This window comes from Pan troglodytes, chromosome 8 (genome assembly GCF_028858775.2).
Source record: "Pan troglodytes isolate AG18354 chromosome 8, NHGRI_mPanTro3-v2.0_pri, whole genome shotgun sequence".
In the NCBI taxonomy this organism is placed as follows: Eukaryota; Metazoa; Chordata; class Mammalia; order Primates; family Hominidae; genus Pan; species Pan troglodytes.
The window spans coordinates 44,443,519-44,457,128 of record NC_072406.2 but is presented as its reverse complement, the minus strand read 5'-3'; the positions used below and the strand labels follow the sequence as shown (position 1 = coordinate 44,457,128).

The 13,610-nt window shown below is 39.9% G+C and overlaps 1 protein-coding gene across 29 annotated transcripts in view; it reads right to left on the bottom strand.

Annotated features, from left to right (window-relative positions):
* Window positions 1–13,610, bottom strand: part of ZEB1 (zinc finger E-box binding homeobox 1) — a 209,989-nt gene that overhangs the window by 53,690 nt on the left and 142,689 nt on the right. The gene's annotated exons all lie outside the window — the stretch shown is intronic.

Below are 13,610 nucleotides of genomic sequence, written 5' to 3'. Positions count from 1 at the left end.
TTCATAGGTGATTTGACACTTCTCTCTAGCTGCCTTTAAGCTTTTTCTTTCATATTGACTTTGAATAGCCTAATGACTATATGCCTTGGTCATGTTAATGTTGTACAGTATTTTTCAGGTGCTCTCTGAATTTCTTGTATCTTGATGTCTACATCTCTAGAAGATTGGGAGATTTTCCTAAATTATCCCCTCAAATATTTTTCCAAGCTTTCTACTTTTTCCTCTTCTCCATCAAGAATGCCTGTAAGTCACAGTTTTGGTAGCTTTACATAATCCCGTATTTCTTGAAGACTTTGTTCATTTACAAAACTTACTTTTTGTCTGATTAATTTGTTTTTTTTTTCTTTTATTATTATACTTTAAGTTTTAGGGTACATGTGCACATTGTGCAGGTTAGTTACATATGTATACATGTGCCACGCTGGTGCACTGCACCCACTAACTCATCATCTAGCATTAGGTATATCTCCCAATGCTATCCCTCCCCGCTGCCCCACCCCACAACAGTCCCCAGAGTGTGATGTTCCCCTTCCTGTGTCCATGTGATCTCATTGTTCAATTCCCACCTATGAGTGAGAATATGCGGTGTTTGATTTTTTGTTCTTGTGACAGTTTACTGAGAATGATGATTTCCAATTTCATCCATGTCCCTACAAAGGACGTGAACTCATCATTTTTTATGGCTGCATAGTATTCCATGGTGTATATGTGCCACCTTTTCTTAATCCAGTCTATCATTGTTGGACATTTCGGTTGGTTCCAAGTCTTTGCTATTGTGAATAGTGCCGCAATAAACATACGTGTGCATGTGTCTTTATAGCAGCATGATTTATAGTCCTTTGGGTATATACCCAGTAATGGGATGGCTGGGTCAAATGGTATTTCTAGTTCTAGATCCCTGAGGAATCGCCGCACTGACTTCCACAATGGTTGAACTAGTTTACAGTCCCACCAACAGTGTAAAAGTGTTCCTATTTCTCCACATCCTCTCCAGTACCTGTTGTTTCCTGACTTTTTAATGATTGCCATTCTAACTGGTGTGAGATGGTATCTCATTGTGGTTTTGATTTGCATTTCTCTGATGGCTAGTGATGATGAGCATTTTTTCATGTGTTTTTTGGCTGCATAAATGTCTTCTTTTGAGAAGTGTCTGTTCATGTCCTTTGCCCACTTTTTGATGGGGCTGTTTGTTTTTTTCTTGTAAATTTGTTAGAGTTCATTGTAGATTCTGGATATTAGCCCTTTGTCAGATGAGTAGGTTGCAAAAATTTTCTCCCATATTGTAGGTTGCCTGTTCACTCCGATGGTAGTTTCTTTTGCTGTACAGAAGCTCTTTAGTTTAATTAGATCCCATTTGTCAATTTTGGCTTTTGTTGCCATTGCTTTTGGTGTTTTAGACATGAAGTCCTTGCCTGTGCCTATGTCCTGAATGGTAATGCCTAGGTTTTCTTCTAGGATTTTTACGGTTTTAGGTCTAACATTTAAGTCTTTAATCCATCTTGAATTGATTTTTGTATAAGGTGTAAGGAAGGGATCCAGTTTCAGCTTTCTACATATGGCTAGCCAGTTTTCCCAGCACCATTTATTAAATAGGGAATCCTTTCCCCATTGCTTGTTTTTCTCAGGTTTGTCAAAGATCAGATAGTTGTAGATATGCGGTGTTATTTCTGAGGGCTCTGTTCAGTTCCATTGATCTATATCTCTGTTTTGGTACCAGTACCATGCTGTTTTGGTTACTGAAGCCTTGTAGTATAGTTTGAAGTCAGGTAGTGTGATGCCTCCAGCTTTGTTCTTTTGGCTTAGGATTGACTTGGCGATGCAGGCTGTTTTTTGGTTCCATATGAACTTTAAAGTAGTTTTTTCCAATTCTGTGAAGAAAGTCATTGGTAGCTTGATGGGGATGGCATTGAATCTGTAAATTACCTTGGGCAGTATGGCCATTTTCACGATATTGATTCTTCCTAGCCATGAGCATGGAATGTTCTTCCATTTGTTTGTATCCTCTTTTATTTCCTTGAGCAGTGGTTTGTAGTTCTCCTTGAAGAGGTCCTTCACGTCCCTTGTAAGTTGGATTCCTAGGTATTTTATTCTCTTTGAAGCAACTGTGAATGGGAGTTCACTCATGATTTGGCTCTCTGTTTGTCTGTTACTGGTGTATAAGAATGCTTGTGATTTTTGTACATTGATTTTGTATCCTGAGACTTTGCTGAAGTTGCTTATCAGCTTAAGGAGATTTTTGGCTGAGACAATGGGGTTTTCTAGATACACAATCATGTCATCTGCAAACAGGGACAATTTGACTTCCTCTTTTCATAATTGAATACCCTTTATTTCCTTCTCCTGCCTAATTGCCCTGGCCAGAACTTCCAACACTATGTTGAATAGGAGTGGTGAGAGAGGGCATCCCTGTCTTGTGCCAGTTTTCAAAGGGAATGCTTCCAGTTTTTGCCCGTTCAGTATGATATTGGCTGTGGGTTTGTCATAGATAGCTCTTATTATTTTGAAATACGTCCCATCAATACTTAATTTATTGAGAGTTTTTAGCATGAAGGGTTGTTGAATTTTGTCAAAGGCCTTTTCTGCATCTATTGAGATAATCATGTGGTTTTTGTCTTTGGCTCTGTTTATATGCTGGATTACATTTATTGATTTGCGTATATTGAACCAGCCTTGCATCCCAGGGATGAAGCCCACTTGATTATGGTGGATAAGCTTTTTGATGTGCTGCTGGATTCGTTTTGCCAGTATTTTACTGAGGATTTTTGCATCAATGTTCATCAAGGATATTGGTCTAAAATTCTCTTTTTTGGTTGTGTCTCTGCCAGGCTTTGGTATCAGAATGATGCTGGCCTCATAAAATGAGTTAGGGAGGATTCCCTCTTTTTCTATTGATTGGAATAGTTTCAGAAAGAATGGTACCAGTTCCTCCTTGTACCTCTGGTAGAATTCGGCTGTGAATCCATCTGGTCCTGGACTCTTTTTGGTTGGTAAACTATTGATTATTGCCACAATTTCAGCTCCTGTTATTGGTCTATTCAGAGATTCAACTTCTTCCTGCTTTAGTCTTGGGAGAGTGTATGTGTCGAGGAATTTATCCATTTGTTCTAGATTTTCTACTTTATTTGCATAGAGGTATTTGTAGTATTCTCTGATGGTAGTTTGTATTTCTGTGGGATCGGTGGTGATATCCCCTTTATCATTTTTTATTGCGTCTATTTGATTCTTCTCTCTTTTTTTCTTTATTAGTCTTGCTAGTGGTCTATCTATTTTCCTGACCCTTTCAAAAAACCAGCTCCTGGATTCATTAATTTTTTGAAGGGTTTTTTGTGTCTCTATTTCCTTCAGTTCTGCTCTGATTTTAGTTATTTCTTGCCTTCTGCTAGCTTTTGAATGTGTTTGCTCTTGCTTTTCTAGTTCTTTTAATTGTGATGTTAGGGTGTCAATTTTGGATCTTTCCTGCTTTCTCTTGTGGGCATTTAGTGCTATAAATTTCCCTCTACACACTGCTTTGAATGTGTCCTAGAGATTCTGGTATGTTGTGTCTTTGTTCTCGTTGGTTTCAAAGAACATCTTTATTTCTGCCTTCATTTTGTTATGTACCCAGTAGTCATTCAGGAGCAGGTTGTTCAGTTTCCATGTAGTTGAGCGGTTTTGAGTGAGATTCTTAATCCTGAGTTCTAGTTTGATTGCACTGTGGTCTGAGAGACAGTTTGTTATAATTTCTGTTCCTTTACATTTGCTGAGGAGAGCTTTACTTCCAAGTATGTGGTCAATTTTGGAATAGGTGTGGTGTGGTGCTGAAAAAAATGTATATTCTGTTGATTTGGGGTGGAGAGTTCTGTAGATGTCTATTAGGTCTGCTTGGTGCAGAGCTGAGTTCAATTCCTGGGTATCCTTGTTGACTTTCTGTCTCGTTGATCTGTCTAATGTTGACAGTGGGGTGTTAAAGTCTCCCATTATTAATGTGTGGGAGTCTAAGTCTCTTTGTAGGTCACTCAGGACTTGCTTTATGAATCTGGGTGCTCCTGTATTGGGTGCATATATATTTAGGATAGTTAGCTCTTCTTGTTGAATTGATCCCTTTACCATTATGTAATGGCCTTCTTTGTCTCTTTTGATCTTTATTGGTTTAAAGTCTGTTTTATCAGAGACTAGGATTGCAACCCCTGCCTTTTTTTGTTTTCCATTTGCTTGGTAGATCTTCCTCCATCCTTTTATTTTGAGCCTATGTGTGTCTCTGCACGTGAGATGGGTTTCCTGAATACAGCACACTGATGGGTCTTGACTCTTTATCCAATTTGCCAGTCTGTGTCTTTTAATTGGAGCATTTAGTCCATTTACGTTTAAAGTTAATATTGTTATGTGTGAATTTGATCCTGTCATGCTGATGTTAGCTGGTTATTTTGCTCGTTAGTTGATGCAGTTTCTTCCTAGTCTCGATGGTCTTTACATTTTGGCATGATTTTGCAGCAGCTGGTACCAGTTGTTCCTTTCCATGTTTAGCGCTTCCTTCAGGAGCTCTTTTAGGGCAGGCCTGCTGGTGACAAAATCTCTCAGCATTTGCTTGTCTGTAAAGTATTTTATTTCTCCTTCACTTATGAAGCTTAGTTTGGCTGGATATGAAATTCTGGGTTGAAAATTCTTTTCTTTAAGAATGTTGAATATTGGCCCCCACTCTCTTCTGGCTTGTAGGGTTTCTGCCGAGAGATCCGCTGTTAGTCTGATGGGCTTCCCTTTGAGGGTAACCCGACCTTCCTCTCTGGCTGCCCTTAACATTTTTTCCTTCATTTCAACTTTGGTGAATCTGACAATTATGTGTCTTGGAGTTGCTCTACTCGAGGAGTATCTTTGTGGCATTCTCTGTATTTCCTGAATCTGAACGTTGGCCTGCCTTGCTAGATTGGGGAAGTTCTCCTGGATAATATCCTGCAGAGTGTTTTCCAACTTGGTTCCATTCTCCCCGTCACTTTCAGGTACACCAATCAGACGTAGATTTGGTCTTTTCACATAGTCCCATATTTCTTGGAGGCTTTGCTCATTTCTTTTTATTCTTTTTTCTCTAAACTTTCCTTCTCGCTTCATTTCATTCATTTCATCTTCCATCGCTGATACCCTTTCTTCCAGTTGATCGCATTGGCTCCTGAGGCTTCTGCATTCTTCACGTAGTTCTCGAGCCTTGGTTTTCAGCTCCATCAGCTCCTTTAAGCACTTCTCTGTATTGGTTATTCTAGTTATACATTCTTCTAAATTTTTTTCAAAGTTTTCAACTTCTTTGCCTTTGGTTTGAATGTCCTCCCGTAGCTCAGAGTAATTTGATAGTCTGAAGCCTTCTTCTCTCAGCTCGTCAAAGTAGTTCTCCATCCAGCTTTGTTCCATTGCTGGTGAGGAATTGCGTTCCTTTGGAGGAGGAGAGGCACTCTGCTTTTTAGAGTTTCCACCTTTTCTGTTCTGTTTTTTCCCCATCTTTGTGGTTTTATCTACTTTTGGTCTTTGATGATGGTGATGTACAGATGGTTTTCGGTGTGGATGTCCTTTCTGTTTGTTAGTTTTCCTTCTAACAGACAGGACCCTCAGCTGTCGGTCTGTTGGAGTACCCTGCCGTGTGAGATGTCAGTGTGCCCCTGCTGGGGGGTGCCTCCCAGTTAGGCTGCTCGGGGGTTAGGGGTCAGGGACCCACTTGAGGAGGCAGTCTGCCCGTTCTCAGATCTCCAGCTGCGTACTGGGAGAACCACTGCTCTCTTCAAAGCTGTCAGACAGGGACATTTAAGTCTGCAGAGGTTACTGCTGTCTTTTTGTTTGTCTGTGCCCTGCCCCCAGAGGTGGAGCCTACAGAGGCAGGCAGGCCTCCTTGAGCTGTGGTGGGCTTCACCCAGTTCCAGCTTCCGGCTGCTTTGTTTACCTAAGGAAGCCTGGGCAATGGCGGGCGCCCCTCCCCCAGCCTCGCTGCCGCCTTGCAGTTTGATCTCAGACTGCTGTGCTAGCAATCAGCGAGACTCCGTGGGCGTAGGACCCTCAGAGCCAGGTGCGGGATATAATCTTGTGGTGCGCCGTTTTTTAAGCCCGTCAGAAAAGCGCAGTATTCGGGTGGGAGTGACCCGATTTTCCAGGTGCCGTCCGTCACCCCTTTCTTTGACTAGGAAAGGGAACTCCCTGACCCCTTGCGCTTCCCGAGTGAGGCAATGCCTCGCCCTGCTTCGGCTCGCGCACGGTGCGCGCACCCACTGACCTGCACCCACTATCTGGCACTCCCTAGTGAGATGAACCCAGTACCTCAGATGGAAATGCAGAAATCACCCGTCTTCTGCGTCGCTCACGCTGGGAGCTGTAGACCAGAACTGTTCCTATTCGGCCATTTTCTGATTGGGTTAATTTGAAAGACTAGTCATCAAGCTCTGAAATCTTTCTTCTGATTTGTCTAGTCTATTGTTAAGGCTTTCAACAGTGTTTTGACGTTCCTTCAGCAAATTTATCATTTTCAGATATTCCATTTGTTTTTTAAAAAATATATCTATGTTGTCTTTCATCTCTTAGATTGTTTCTCTAGTTGCTTTGGTTTTCAACTTTCTCTTGTATCTCACTAGGCTTCTTAACAGTCCATATCTTAAATTCTTTATCTGTCATTTCAAAGTTTTCATTTTCATTAGGATTCATTGCTAGAGAGCTAATATGGTCCTTTAGGGGTGTCACAACATTCTATTTCTTCCTGGTGTTGGAGCTCTTGTGCTGGTTCCTTCTCATGTGTAGAAGCTGGCACTTATTATTTTTGGATTTATCTTAATTTGGGTGGGATTATTTTTCGTTGCCCCTTGAGGGTGTGACTCTTGCATATGTTGGGTTGTGTCCTTTGGCTTTGCTTCTACGTGCTTTTAGGGGGCCAAGGCTCTGTATAAATTCCTTGGTTACAGATAGCCTTAGTGTAGTTGTTTTCTCAAATGTTAATTGTTTGTAGTTTGTAGTAGTGGTATGCTGTATATGTGGTAAGGCTCACTGTCTCCTATAGAGATGCAAAGTTGGAGGTCTTTTGGGGGAAACTTACCTCATTCCTTAGCGCTGTGTACTTGTCAGCAGGAATTATATTGGGTTGTGCAGTTCACCCTACAGGCCAGCAGGTGATGCCTGCAGGTAAGAGCTGTCTGAGTGCTGTGCAATGATATCAACAGTTGCTGCGACAGGACATGCAGTTTGACCTCCTGGCCAGTAGGTGATGCTGGCAGGTGAGAGGCAGCTGCAGTGATGACAGTGGGATTTTTACTTGGCCTTTGTTGATAAGGAATACAAGAGTGTTCTTGGTGATGGGTAGGGGGTGTGGAGCTCTCAGTGGTCCCATCCCATGCTCTGCTCCCAAGGCTGGCTAGAGGGGGCAAAGCTGGGTGGGACTGGGTCTGTTGAGCCCATGATCAGGCTCTCTGAGGCAGATGTGACCTTGGTAGGGCTGTAGGGGCAGTTCTCAGGCAGCTGGAACAACACTCTAGGGAGGGGTGCAGGCACCTCTTCTGTGCCACAAGAGCTGGTTCAGGGTAAGAGGGCTAGCCCTGGGTTTTCATTCCAGCAGATGGCCATGAGGCCCACCCAGCTTCTACACCCCTGACTGGTGGGTCTCCCTCCAGTGTCCACCCTGGCAGCCGGCCCAATTAGTTATGCAAATCCCAAACCACCTGTGCCCAGACTGCCATGCCATCCTAGGCATTCCAGAATGCAAGACTCCCTGCAGCAGAAAGCAAGGCTATGAGGCTACACCCTTCCTAGTCTATTCTCATGAAGGGAGGGGTGCCCAGCTTCTGTACCACCTGAAAAACCCGCACCACACTCTTCCCTGTGTTCTGACAGTGGGGGTTCCTCCCCTGCTTGAGATCAGGCCACAGATCTCATCCCCATATTCCTGGGTGGTATGCTTGAGTCCTGGCAAACTGAGACCAGGCCAGTGGATTTGTCCTCTGGCTCCTTAGGATCAACCACTGGCAGTGATAGGAGGAGTAAAGTGTTCCCAGGTAGCCAATAAACCACTCAGGTGGGGCAATGGAGGCTATGCTGTGGGTCCCACTCCACAGCAATGGCCAGGCAGGCAATCTTAGGAGGGACTGGCAGGCATGGTCGTGTGTGGTTTAGATTCACCTCAGTCCTGCAGGAATGGTGGTGGATCCTGAATTGGTCATGTGAACATGCATGGGCCCCACTCTATCCTGGTGTGGCAGACAGCAGATGTAGCCGCTCGGATGCAGGGCACTGGGGGGTGGGTGCCCAGAGTCATGTTTTGCTGCAGCTGCCTAGCACACTGAAGCCTTTTGGGCTCCTTGTGGCTTCAAGTAGTGCCTCTGTATGGTCTCCAGGCAGTTTCTCCTACCAATCCAAACGTATTCAGGGGTTGTGGGAACTCCTCTAGAATTTCAGAGGTCGACAGTGGGAAAGTGGTGTTCCCAGGTTTCTTCACTCACACCTTCCTTGGGTCCATTCCGGTCCTAAGGTGCCTGGCAATACTGAGCCAGCAGTGTTGCTTCCTACTTCTTCAATCATGTCTGTCATGGCCTATATATTAAATTTCAGTGTTTTCTCTCAAAAGATCTGTTCAAAGTGTGAAGGTTTACTCAATATTTTGGTTCCTCTCTGTAGAAGAGGTGCATCCCAGATCCATCTAGTTGGCCATCTTTAATCCCTCTCCTCATTTTTCATTTATTATTCTATTTGGATATTCCCTCCTTTTTTAAATTCTAGCTAAATGTTTGTTGATTTTATCTTCTCAAAAAACTAACTCAGTTTTGTTGATCTTTTGTATTGTTTTTCTACTCTTTATTTCATTTATTTGTGCTCTAATCTTTATTATTTCATTCCTTCTTCTAACTTTGGTTTTACTTTGTTCTTATTTTTCTAGTTCCATGAGGTCCAATATTAAGTTGTTTATTTAGGATCATTCCTTATTCTTAATGTAGGCATTTATTGCTATAAAATTCTCTTTTAGAACTGCTTTTGCTGCATTCCATGTTTTGGTATGTTATGTTTCCATTTTTGTTTGTTTCAAGATATTTTTTACTTCCCCTTTCATTTCTTCTTTGACCTTTGGCTGTTCAGGAGTGTGTTGCTTAATTTCCACATATTTGTGAATTTTCCAATTTTCCTCCTGTTACGGATTTATGGTTTCATGCCACTGTTGACAGAAAACATACTTGATATAATTTTAATCTTAAATTTGTTAAAACTTATTTTGTGGCCTAACAAATAATCTGTCCTGGAGAATGTTACATGTTTGAGTGAGAAGAATGTGCGTATTCTGCTACTGTTGAATGGAATGTTCTGTATAAGTATATCAGGTCCATTTTGTCTAGTGTTGTTCAAATCCACTGTTTCTTTATTGATTTTCTGTCTAGATGATTTCTCCATTATTGAAAGCACTGAAGACCCCTATGATTACTGTACTGCTATCTATTTCTCCCTTCAGTTATATTTTTTCTTTACATATTTATGTGCTCCAAAATTGGTGGCAAATATATTTAGAATTGTATCATCTTGATAAATTGACCTCTTTATCATTATACAATGACCTTCATTGCCTCTTGTGACAATTTTTTACTTAAAATTTATTTTGCCTGGTGTAAATATGGCCACCACTGCTCTCTTTTGGTTCCACTTACATGGAACATATTTTTCCAACCTTCCTCTTTCATCTTATCTGTATCTTTAAAGGTAAAATAAGTCTCCTGTAGGCAGCTTGTAGTTGGGTCAGTTTTAAAAAATGCATTTAAAGCCTGAGCAACATAGCAAGACCCCATCTTTCCATAAAAGTTTTCTTTTTTTTAAATTAGCCACATGTGGTGGCATATGCCTGTAGTCCTAGCTACTTAGGAGACTAAAGCAAGAAGACTTCTTGAGTCCAGGAGGTTGAAGTTACAGTGGGCTGTGACTGCATCACTGCACTCTACCCTGGTGACACAGCAACGCCCTATCTCTGTATTAAAAATATGCATAGTAACAATGTATTTTGATTACTGAGTTTAATCCATTTGCATTTAATTATTGATAAGTAAAAACTACTGCCATTTTATTGTTTTCTGAAAAGTTTTAAGTGCCTTTGTTTCTTCTGCTGCTTCCATTGATATTTTATATATATATATATATATTTTGCAATCGCATGGTTTATCTTTTGTGTATCTAACACAGTTTTTTTCTTTTAATTATCCAAAAGGCTTACAAAAACCATTTTATAGTCATAACAATCTATTTTAAACTGATAAGAACTTAATTTCCATCACATATAAAAACTACACTTTTACCTCTCCCCTCCCACATTCTGTGTTAATTTATACCACAATTTACATACTTGTATATTGTATATCTATTAAAAATTATTGTAGCTATATTTTAATACCTTGTTTTTTATTTTTATATTAGAGTTACAAGACATTTACACAACATCATTATAGTATCACAGCATTCTGAATTTATTTCTTTTTTAACTGTCCCCTCAGGTATTTATCCTTTGAGTTACAAACAATCCAATTATACTCTTTTATTTTAAAATGTAAAATTAAGTTATTATTGACTGCAGTCACCCTATTGTGCTATCAAATAGTAGGTCTTATTCATTCTTTCTCACTATATAGAATAGTATTTATAGTTTGGAACTTCTTTACTAGTGAGTTTTATTCTTTCATGTTTTCATGTTGCTAATTAGTGTTCTTTTGTTTCAACTTGAAAAACTGCCTTCAGTTTTTCTTACGAAGCAGGTTTAACAGTGACAAAATCCCTCAGCTTTTGTTTTTGGGAAAGTATTTCTTCTTCATTTCTGAAGTATAACTTTGCTGGGTATAGTATGCTTGGTCAGCAGTGTTTTTCTTTTGGCACTTTGAATATATCATCCCACTTTCTCCTTGCTTGACAGGTTTCTGCACAGAAATCTGCCTACAGTCTTATGGAGTCTGCAACTTTTCTTTTGCTGCTTTCAAAACTGTCGTTGACTTTTCATAATTTGATTGTAATGTGCCTTAGTGAAGACCTTTTTGTGTTCAATCTATTGGACTTCTTTGATCTTTACAGATCTGAATGTCCATTTGGGCTTTCTGAATCTGTAGTATGGTGTTTTTCACTGATTATAAATAAAAATCTCAGCCATTATTTCTTCAACTATGGCTGCTGCCCTAGTATCTTTTCTCCTGGCATAAGATGTATTGAATCTTCATGTATCTTAACCTGTTTTTCATATCTTTTTTTTTCTTTTTTTTCTGAGATAGAATCTTACTCTGTCGCCCAGACTGGAGTGCAGTGGCGTCATCTCAGCTCACTGCAAGCTCTGCCTCCCGGGTTCATGCCATTTTCCTGCCTCAGCCTCCCGAGTAGCTGGGACTACAGGCACCTGTTTTTCATATTTTTTCTATGTGTCTCTCTGAGTTCCATTTAGTGTAATTTTTCTCTATCTTCCAAATTATTAATATTTCTTTAACCCTGTTTAATTTGTTGTTAATGTATCCTCTGAATTTCAAATTCCTACTATTCAATTTTTTATTTTTAGTTCTATTAGATTATTCTTAAAACACACTGGTTTTATTTTATCATATCATAGCAGATAACCATCTGATTTTTCTTTAAACAAGACAGTAGTCATTTTATAAATCTGTATGACATAACTCTACTAATTAGCCTTTATGGGTCAGTTTCTGCTTCCTTTTGTTTCTGGTAATTCTCACTCATGTTTCTACCTTCTTGCTAAATTATTTGGGAGACTTCTATAGTACTAGATGAAGGTATATTTCTCCAAAAGACTTGTGTTTACTTCTGCCTGGTGCCAATAGATATCTGTAGCAGTTCCACTTTAAACTCAAATATGGCTTGAGATTTTTCAGGCTACACAGCAATGTAAACTTGGACTTCAAATCAGTGCGAGACAGCTTGTGGTTACTACTTCTCAAAGACAATCCTCCATTCCCTGAATACCTAACCAGGGAAACTTTGCTTGTTCACTCTCAAGGATGGTAGAGATGGAAAATGGTTTGCTTTTAGTTCATCCTCACAGTCGAGATATAATCCATACTGCTATTAAACTATCTTTGGTGGTCTTGGGCTTTGTTTCCTCTCAGAAGCCTGAAAATCACCTTACATTTCACTGGCTAGGCAAATGTATTCAGGACCAAAGTGTCTTCTATGATCTGCTCTGTTTACTTCCATGGGTTCCTTTTTTCACTTAGATTTTGACAAGGTAGTGTCTTACTTAGCTCTTTAGAAGTGCTAAGAAGTTTTTTGTTTTTGTTTTTTTTTATCTAGCACCATTAGTTGTTTTCAGTAAAAAGGGTTAGTTCAAATAATCGAACCCAACATATTCTCAGAAGCAGACCTGTTCACTGATTTTTTCACCTTCCTTTCTCCCTTCATCTACCTTATTCTTATTGCCCCCTTTTTTCCCCAGACAGATCATTTCCTTCTTGATTACCTATTAAGACTCTGGATCAACTACGTAATTCAGGCCACAGATAGGAAATACATAAGAAACCCTTGCTCCAAAAATTTTTGAGCTTAGTATTAACATTAACAGGTTCATAGCTCTACAATTAACCAGCTGTCATAAGTGAGCAAGTCAACTTCTCTGAGTCTCACTTTCTAGAAACCTGGGACTGTATCTAAAAACAGCCCTTTCCAATTCTTATATATTCTATCTCCTTTCTGTCTTTCAATTATCTCCCTTCTATTCCCATCCCATGGGCAACTACTTTAACTCAAAAACCCTTAACACTGCCTGATTATTACAGCCTCCTCGTTGAAGACACTACCTCAGCCTCCCTCCCTCTAAAATTCTTTTTCCATATTACACCAGACTTATTTATAAATTACTTTAATGATGTTCTTCTCATAGCTTCCATGATAAGGTTCAAATTCCTTGACATAGTACACAAATCACTTCATATTTTTTCCCTTGTTTACTTCTCTGATCTCATTTTCTGTGAACACTTTGCTCAAGCCTCTGTGGCTTCATGTATGTTGCCTCTTTTGCCTGAAAACCTTATATTCACTGTACTTTGTCTAATTAACCTCCATCAGTCCTTAAGAACTAAAGACCACTCTGTTTCACTCAGAACTCTTCTACGATTTCTCCTTCCTTCTCTAATTCGGATGCTCCTCCTTGATGCTGCCATATAATGTATACCTAAATAAAACTATAATGTATTTGTGACTTATTTATCTCTCTTCTCCATTAAGCCATATAAACATCATTCATGCAGAGAGTCTTATCCACAGTTGCAACCAATTTCTACAGAGGTTGCTGAATGGACAAATAAACAACACTATAAAATGAGAGGGCTGATTACATTATTTCAAAAGTCCCTTGTTAACCATTAGATTTGTCATATTGTAGAAATCTTAACCTCTGCCAATCTGTGCCTATTATCTGAGCTTTTATCTACACTTCCATATTTCATTATCCAGATAATATCCTGACCTGCATGCCTGACCCACTTTTCCAGATTTTAGTTTTGATATCTTGTCTAGACGACCTCTTTGAACTTGAACTCTTGCTGGGAAGCTTCTCCTTTGACTGGTCTTGGATTCGATTTATTGCATGTACTTGTTTACCTTTTCTGATGCCCTTGTTCCTGATCCCCAACCTCTCTAATTAATACTATGCCACTTCC